Consider the following 7,973-nt stretch of genomic DNA (forward strand, 5'->3'; position numbering starts at 1 on the left):
ATTTATGATTGAATGATATGTAATCCTAAGAGTGACACCGATGAATTTAACTGCAAGCTGCAGTCGTGTTTGGGGATGGTGTGGGATTCCACAGAAACGTGACACATGCAGTGGTTGCTGTAAACATTTTGAGTGACACATTGATCCCTTATTAACAGAATGACGAATGGTACATGCTGTTAACTGTTACATAACATGCCTTGAGGACATGTTATGCATGATAAGCAGGATAATGCTCCCATCCTGAGTATGAGTATGATGCTGAGAAGATGTGTTGAAATGGTTGAATAGATTTATAATTTCCTTCAGGCGGTAAAAACGTGATTGTGATTGCTCTCTAGTGTTCATACAGTGGTACAGCGGAGACTAGAGATTTGAAATGTGTAAAAAAGGACAGACATACAGTAAGACATAAGTACTTTAATGACATTACGCCCTCATCACAAAACACGCCAAACACAGCTACAAAAATACTCTTTTCTACAAAATACTTCAATCTGTTCTTTTAACACTTCATAACTGTGCATTAAGCTTACGTTAAAAGATCCGGCGGTGACAGAAAGAAACTATTAAAACACCACACCGTAAAAAATAAAAACAGAAAGGTCACAGTAAATAAATACATTTTAAACAAAGATGTGAGTAAATCTGGTTTTGATGGTGCATCTATATGTAATGCAATAATCTAATCTTATACATTTCCTGTATGATCTTAAAAAGAGAGACTGAGAGAGAGAGAGAGAGAGAGAGAGAGAGAGAGAGAGATAGAGAGAGAAACAACAACAACAACAGCAAGCAAGCAGTAGATTTACAGCACATCCAGTGCATTATATACAGAGCGTATGTTATATACAGACAGGACAGTTGTGATTGACTTGTCATATGTGTTTTCCTGTGAGGAAAAAGAGAGGCTGGTCTTCTTTGGCATTGGCGGTCTGAAACTCATCGCTGAGACGAAACCTCCACTCCTCCTCCAGTTCCAGACGAACTACAGTCTGACGCAGAGAGCTGCGGTTAGGACCGATCACACACAGAGTGGCTCCTGGAGCAAAAAAAGAGCAAATACTTATTAAACAGAGGATCATTTTCAGACAGATAGATGGATATATTATTTATCTCCCTGGTCTTTACCTTTCAGGAACTGGAACTTTTTAAGGAATCCAGGAGTCACAAAGGAATCACAGAAGTATAAGAGGAGGCCACTGAAGAGCAGCCCAGTAGTGCTGAAGTTAACAGAGTGAGGTCTGGAGCTGACAAAACAAACAGTCACCTGGGAACAGACAACAAAACAAAAATACTATTTCATGTCAAACCATGGAGGATAGATCACACAGTGGCGATGCAACAGGTAAGAACCATGATATTACCATCTAGTTCCACCAATTCAGGGCTGCAAGATTTGGGAAAACACACACACACACGCACACACAGACACACACATTGTCTCAAAACTTAATTTAACTAAAAAAAATTAATTAGTTAAATAAACTGTGACTATGATTTCAAATGAAATTTAAAAATATAATAGGGCTGCAAAATTTAGCCCAAAATCAATATGATTCTATAATAATAATAATAATAATAATATAAAAAGTATTTTTTTTACTATTGTTATATTTCACAGTAAAAAACAAACAGACAAACAATTAAGTAGAAATGTTATAATTTTATTTTACAATGCATCGACAACAATTATAGTCCTAATTCTTAATTTGTCAAACATTAAACCAGCTTTTATTTAGGCAGAAAACTGCTTTAACAGCTTCACCTTTGTTGACAACAGTGGGTTTATATGCCACATTGCTTTCCCATATGCACATCTGAAGCCATCCATACCAGCACATGCACAGATGGAGTTTTGCGATTCTCTGAAACATGCAGTGCTTCTATTTAATTGCAATTGAGATTTCAACTCCAATTGTCCAAACCTACATCAGTTTACTCTGGAATGTTTTAAGGTATTAATGGTCTGTTGAAGTACCTCTGGGCCGAGGTTCAGGTAGCAGTCGACAGAGAGGACGGGGTGGCTGTAGTTTTGGGCGCTGAGGGGGAACAGGTGATGGCTGGTGTGCTGGAGGTATTTCTCCAGCAGTAGCTGAGCTGGGGTGGCCAGGAACAGGTGCTTGCTGTCTGGAGCACAGATGTACTGAGTAGGCTGGATTGTGGTGGGGACATCAGTCATCTGTGGAGAATTTATAAGAACCATTATTATAGTAGTTGCACGGAATATGATTGATATTACAGATCTATAAAGTAAGACATCAATACAGTTTTGGATGTTGATTAGAACCTTGCCTTGGTCTTGATGATGAAGGTCTCATATCCACCAATGGCGATCTGCTTCTTCATCACGCTGAAGCTGTTAAACCTGCAGATGAGGAGGCCTGCACTGTGGGCACGCAGGTTGAAGTCCACATCATCACATGTGAAACTATTGTGGAGAGAGTGAGATGTTAATATACTTGAACAATAATGGAGGAAGTGACAACCAAAGTAGCTGGACCTTCTAGAAACTCACCGGTTCTGGTTGTACTGCACATTCTGTGTGAGGTCCACGTTGAGTAGCAGGAAGTCGTGTAGGTGTCCACGCGAGAAGGGCTCTTTTTGCTGTCCGGCCCCACCTCCACGACTGGACCACTTCCTCATCCCGCATAAGCCATATTGAGCAATATCTGGAGAAGACTCCATGTGCTGAAGAACCTGTTTCAAGGACACATTTCTTTCTGTCCCTGCGGTACCGCTGAAAAACATACATAGACAAAAAGTGATGGACCAATATTGAAATTCTGTTCCTATATTTCTTGACCAATCTCAGTGTTTTATGAGGACTGGATACATCTAATTGTAAATAAATGAAATCACAAAATGAAGCACCTTTTTGGATCAATGTCAACACTGTTCCACATTACACAAGAATCGTCTGCGAGGATGATGAAGGGCCAGACGTCTTGTGGCCGACTGCCATGCTCCACTCTCCGGCTCCGCTCTAACTCCAGGTTATGATAAGACAGCTCTTTAATCAGAAAATGAGCTGCTCCTGAGTACATGGGAGAGAAGGCAACTTTATTAAAGACCTCACTGACATCAGCATCAATAGATCAATATGATAATCTCCTGATGGTTACCTATTCCAGCTCCATTGAAGATAGTGGGTAGGACAAGCATTATATGGTTGGGCCAGTATTTCTTGTAGACGGCCATCTCGTACTCTTTAATCACTAGAATGTGCAGGTGGGCGGCTCCTTCCATGGCATGATACAGATTAAACAAGCCGTGCTCATGGCGACCAGTGGTGGGCGTGAATATTGGGCTTTTGATGGCATCAGGATTCTGTAAACATCAAATCTGGCGTCAGTTGTCAAGCTTATTTAAAAAGAAGACAGTAGCTGTATATTAAAACTATTCAGTGAACATGTAATTTCTATCATGTACTCATGGCACATTTTGCCTCTACTAGTTGACTGCTGGTTTGTACCCAATCGGAAGTGAGGGGCAGTCTCATACTCTCCAACTGGCCTCCTGATTGGCTGAAGGAGAAGTGATGCTCCTTGGATTTGGGAATGATGAAGTAGAGCTGGATTTCCTCTCCCAGTAGAAGGTGAGAGAAGGTAAAGGCATGCAGGGTGGACTACAAAATACAGTCAGACCAAAACACACACATAATAATATAGATTAGTCTATGGATCAGAATCTCAATGGTACCAGTGACCAGTCAGATTCAAGCATTCAAGAGCGCTGTGTAATAAACTGTATTAGGGCTCACCTGATACTGCGGATTGAAACCCATATACTGGTGACACTGCTCACAATGATGGTATGTGTTGTAAGCTGCATATTTAGAGAGTTTATCCGTGCCGTTCGCCTGTGTAGATACACATCTTCGTGCCTTCTGGAGTTTCCATCTAAAGCATTAAAGAAATAAACAAACCATTTCAATTATACTAGCCTATTAAAATAGCCAGAACTACTATAGTAGGGCTCAACTAAACCCTATGTGATCGACTTGATGGTCTCACCATTTGAATTTGGAGTGAAGTCTGGTGAGTAGACAGTGCTGATGTCCTCGTATTTAGGATCATGGATGGTGTAATCAAAGGGCATCCCTTGTAAAGTGTCTGTATTGGGCCACAATGCAATGGGCCTGATGATAACGCACCAAATCTTTCTCGCAGTCTGGAGAAAAAGGTATTAATCAGTTCACTGATACAGCGCTAGTGTAGCAAGACTCCTGAAGAAATGAAAACTTATGAGTCCAACAGAAGACCAATATGTGCTAATTTAACTGACTGAATATTTGGTACACTTTAGACGTATCAGCTAACACTTTAGTTTGGGGAACAATTGTCATTATTAACTAAAACCTTTGGCTCAATAAATTCCTAATTGGCTGCTTATAATAGTAAGGTAGCTTAGGTATGGGGAAGGATTACTACTATACCCATTAAACTATGGCCATGCAGAATAAGGCATTAATACATGCTTTATAAGTACTAATAAACAGCCAATTTGCTAGTAATATGCAAGCTAATAAGCAACTAGCTAGCAATAAAAATTAGTGCCTAAAGTGTTAACATATGACATCATATTACAACATTTGCGATATAATATAATACTTACTGCAGTTGATGTCCTCCTCATCGTAGATGTCCACCTCCATCAGCCTGATCAGCATGCGAGAGAGAATACCCAGAAACTGCAGATATGCCCCAGTCTTCCCACCTGGACACACATAACAAATTCCATTTGAAACCTAGCAGCCAAATACTGACAGTAGCATCCAGTGTTTTCAGGTGCTTGTTTACCTGAGGTGGCCCACTTAGCAGCAGCTTTCGTGGGGTGGAAGTTATCGGTGCGGCCTTCAGCTCGGTTGCTGCTGTCCATGTGGTGGGGTGTTGGGGACCGTCCACTGGCGATAGTAAATGCGAACTGCTCGGTGCAGGTCATCATTTTGCTGAGGAGGGGTCTAAAGGAGCTGACCCACTCTACCGCAGAGTGAGGAGGAAGGAAGCTGGACTTGGGCAGGCCACTGGAATCCACTGTGTGTGATGAGGTCGTAGATGGCTTTAGGCAGCAGCACCACTGGAGGGCGGCTGAGATTGCGGCGCCCAGGAGCAGCTCCGCCGTAGAGGAGAGGCCTGTGTGTGACGAAAGAGCCGGATGAGGTGGACTTGGACTGCCGCCTCTGGTTGGGCTGCTTGTCTGGATCCAAAGGAGTCCAGTCAGACTGAGGGTGCTGAGAGCCAGCTGGGGAGGCCTGGGTTACCCAGTTTAGGGAAGATCGTTGTTTACTATAAGACCACCAGAGAGATAAGGTCAGGGTGAGAGAAGTATGTAAGTGTGTACGACCTTTGAATTCACCAGTTTCAGGAATCTTATCTTATCCTAAATCCCAAAACAGACCTGTTTCACATGCTTTATTAGCATCAAAGCAAATTTAGGCACTCCACTCAGGAATATCAGTTTTATTTATTCAGTATACGTTATATAAACAGAAAAAAATGGTTTGAAATTGAAAGAATGATGCTACAACTTACATTTGGTCCAAGAATTACAGGCACTTTTGTAAGGCATGTTTTAACTAACAGCCCAGTGTTACAATTAAAGGACAACTTCTGCCGACAAATAAACATGGGGCAGGTAACGTGGAGAAAGAATATACATACTTCATTAACATATACTACAGGCAATGAAACAATACAAAGCTTGTTGAAAGTTATCCTTCATTTTAATTTGAAGTCATTTTTAAACAATTATGGACATATTTTTGGAAATGTCTCCCAAAGGATGAAACAGTAGTCACTCCATTTCCTCTTACTTCCTTACACGAGGTGTTGAAGGATAACAAGAAGATGCTGCATTCTCGGGAGTGAATCCTCTTCCTCCCAAAAGCTGTTTTGAAGACTGTGTTAAAACTCAGATGGCATGAGACTGAGCTGACTAATAGCTTGAGTCTTTTTCTCTGGCTGTCTGAAGGTTTGGGGCAGTTATGGTGTGCCTTCATCATGTCAATGTTCGTCCAATTTAGTTTTTACATATACCAAATCATTTCCTATATATTTAAAATAAAAAGCTTTATTCTCAGTTTAGTCAATTCTTCATATTTTCTGGTTTTGCAATACTGACCATCCACTACAACCTCCTCATCCTCGTTGTCAGTGCTGCTGAGTTTTTCCGGGTCACTCTCAGACAGGTCACAGCGTGCGTGCGGCCCGAGCTGGGCATCTTGTTTGGTCTTCAGCAGGTACGCGGCCAACCCCAGCTCCTGCTCGAGAGTGGTGCGCTGCAGACCAGCAGCTGATAACACGCAGGTCACAGTACTTCAGAGACCTGAGGACAGAGGAACCACACAGGAGGCCTGAGTATAAACCATCAGAGTAAAGCTGTTGTTTTAAGAACTACTCTTTTGCTAAGACTCTATTTGACCATAGAATTTCCATGAATTTTCCATTTCTAATCATTTGTGATTATTAAATGTATGAATGATTCATTTGGATTCAGATTGATTTACTAATGAACCATTCATACTAACATACTAAATGAATGATCTTGTTTAAAAAAAAATGACATTAAAAAAACTGAACTACTAAAGCTTGCAAGATGTTTTATATATAATATATTATTGCTCTTTGTCAACTTCTGTCAAATAACCTCTAAACTAAACTAAACTAAACAGCACAAACTATTTGAGTAAAATTGCAACAGGTAACAATTTTTCTGAAGTTTAGCAGACCTGTGCAATTTCCCAAAACCATTATTTGGACTAACAAAGTGGGCCTTTTATAGCTTGCTAATTTAATGATTGATGAATCATTTCTAGGAAACTACTCTTAAGTAGTTTTAATTACATGAAATGCAATAAAAAGCGCTGGATGCCTGTAATGTTGTCTAAAAAAATAACAAACGTTTTACATCAAGCTTATTCAAGTCAACAACTTAGTTCCTGTGAGTGTTTTACCTGGGTAAAGACTCTCCAAGAGGATCCATGCCGGTTAAGATGAGGATACAAGGTAAAGCCTCCAGCTCTAGATATGTCAGAGGAGCCCAGTCTGGGTCCAAGATTTTCAGCCATACCTGAGCCATATAAAAAGCAAAATGATCTATGATTTAGGGATATAAAGTAGAATATGGACACAAGAACAAATTTTATTTATTGAAAAAAAAAAAAAAAAAAGATTAAAAGAAATACCCTCAGCTGGTCCAAGAAGTGTTTTCCTACAGTGAGAGCAGAGCATGGATCCCCCAGGATGACCTCAAACTGCTTGTGAAGGCCGAGTCTGTTGCGGACATGGCAGAGGCGCTGGTGAGCGAAGGCAGCGAGAGCTGGGGAGGGGATCCTCAGGAGCAGCATGTGACCGTGATGGCTGGGACACCGCTGGGATGTGTTGAGAAGGCACTGCACCATCTCCAGCGTCTCCACTGAGATGTGCTTCTGCAGAGCCTGTAAAGCCTGGCCGCCGCTGTTGCCATCAGGGCCAGAGAGTAATGCTGGATCAGCACATGGGTGCGAATCACTGCACTGTGTAGTTTCGGGAACCTGAGACCACATAAAGAGATTTGTCAAGCTGCTAAAGCTTCATACAAAGAGAAGGAACAAGGCCAAAGTTTGGGGACCTTTACTGAAAACAAACCTCTCTCTTCCAGAGCAGCAGCCATGCTCTCAAATGAACTGTCATATCGTAGCAGAGGAAGGCCACTTCCAGAGCGGGTCGTCTCCAGCAGCTCGGACACACAAAAGTACTTTGTCTTCTCGTGATAAAGATCCACATCCTAGGTGTGAAAAAACAAATGGACAAAATGTAAAAATATTAGTCATGGTTAAACCGCAATGGAGCTGGTTTAAACAGTTAGTATGTGGTATTATTCTTACATTGTTGAATCCAGAAGGCCAGTGGATTTCATTGTAAGGGCTGATTCGTGTGTACTGAGTCTGCAAGGTGAAGGGAATGAAGTCACGTGGAGCGTCAGGATGTGGG

The 7,973-nt window shown here is 41.4% G+C and overlaps 1 pseudogene; it reads right to left on the minus strand.

Annotated features, from left to right (window-relative positions):
• Window positions 1-400: 400 nt before the first annotated feature.
• LOC113117864 (protein GREB1-like) overlaps window positions 401-7,973 on the minus strand; it is a 7,978-nt pseudogene continuing 405 nt past the window's right edge.

This window comes from Carassius auratus, chromosome 17, assembly GCF_003368295.1.
Source record: "Carassius auratus strain Wakin chromosome 17, ASM336829v1, whole genome shotgun sequence".
NCBI lineage: Eukaryota > Metazoa > Chordata > Actinopteri > Cypriniformes > Cyprinidae > Carassius > Carassius auratus.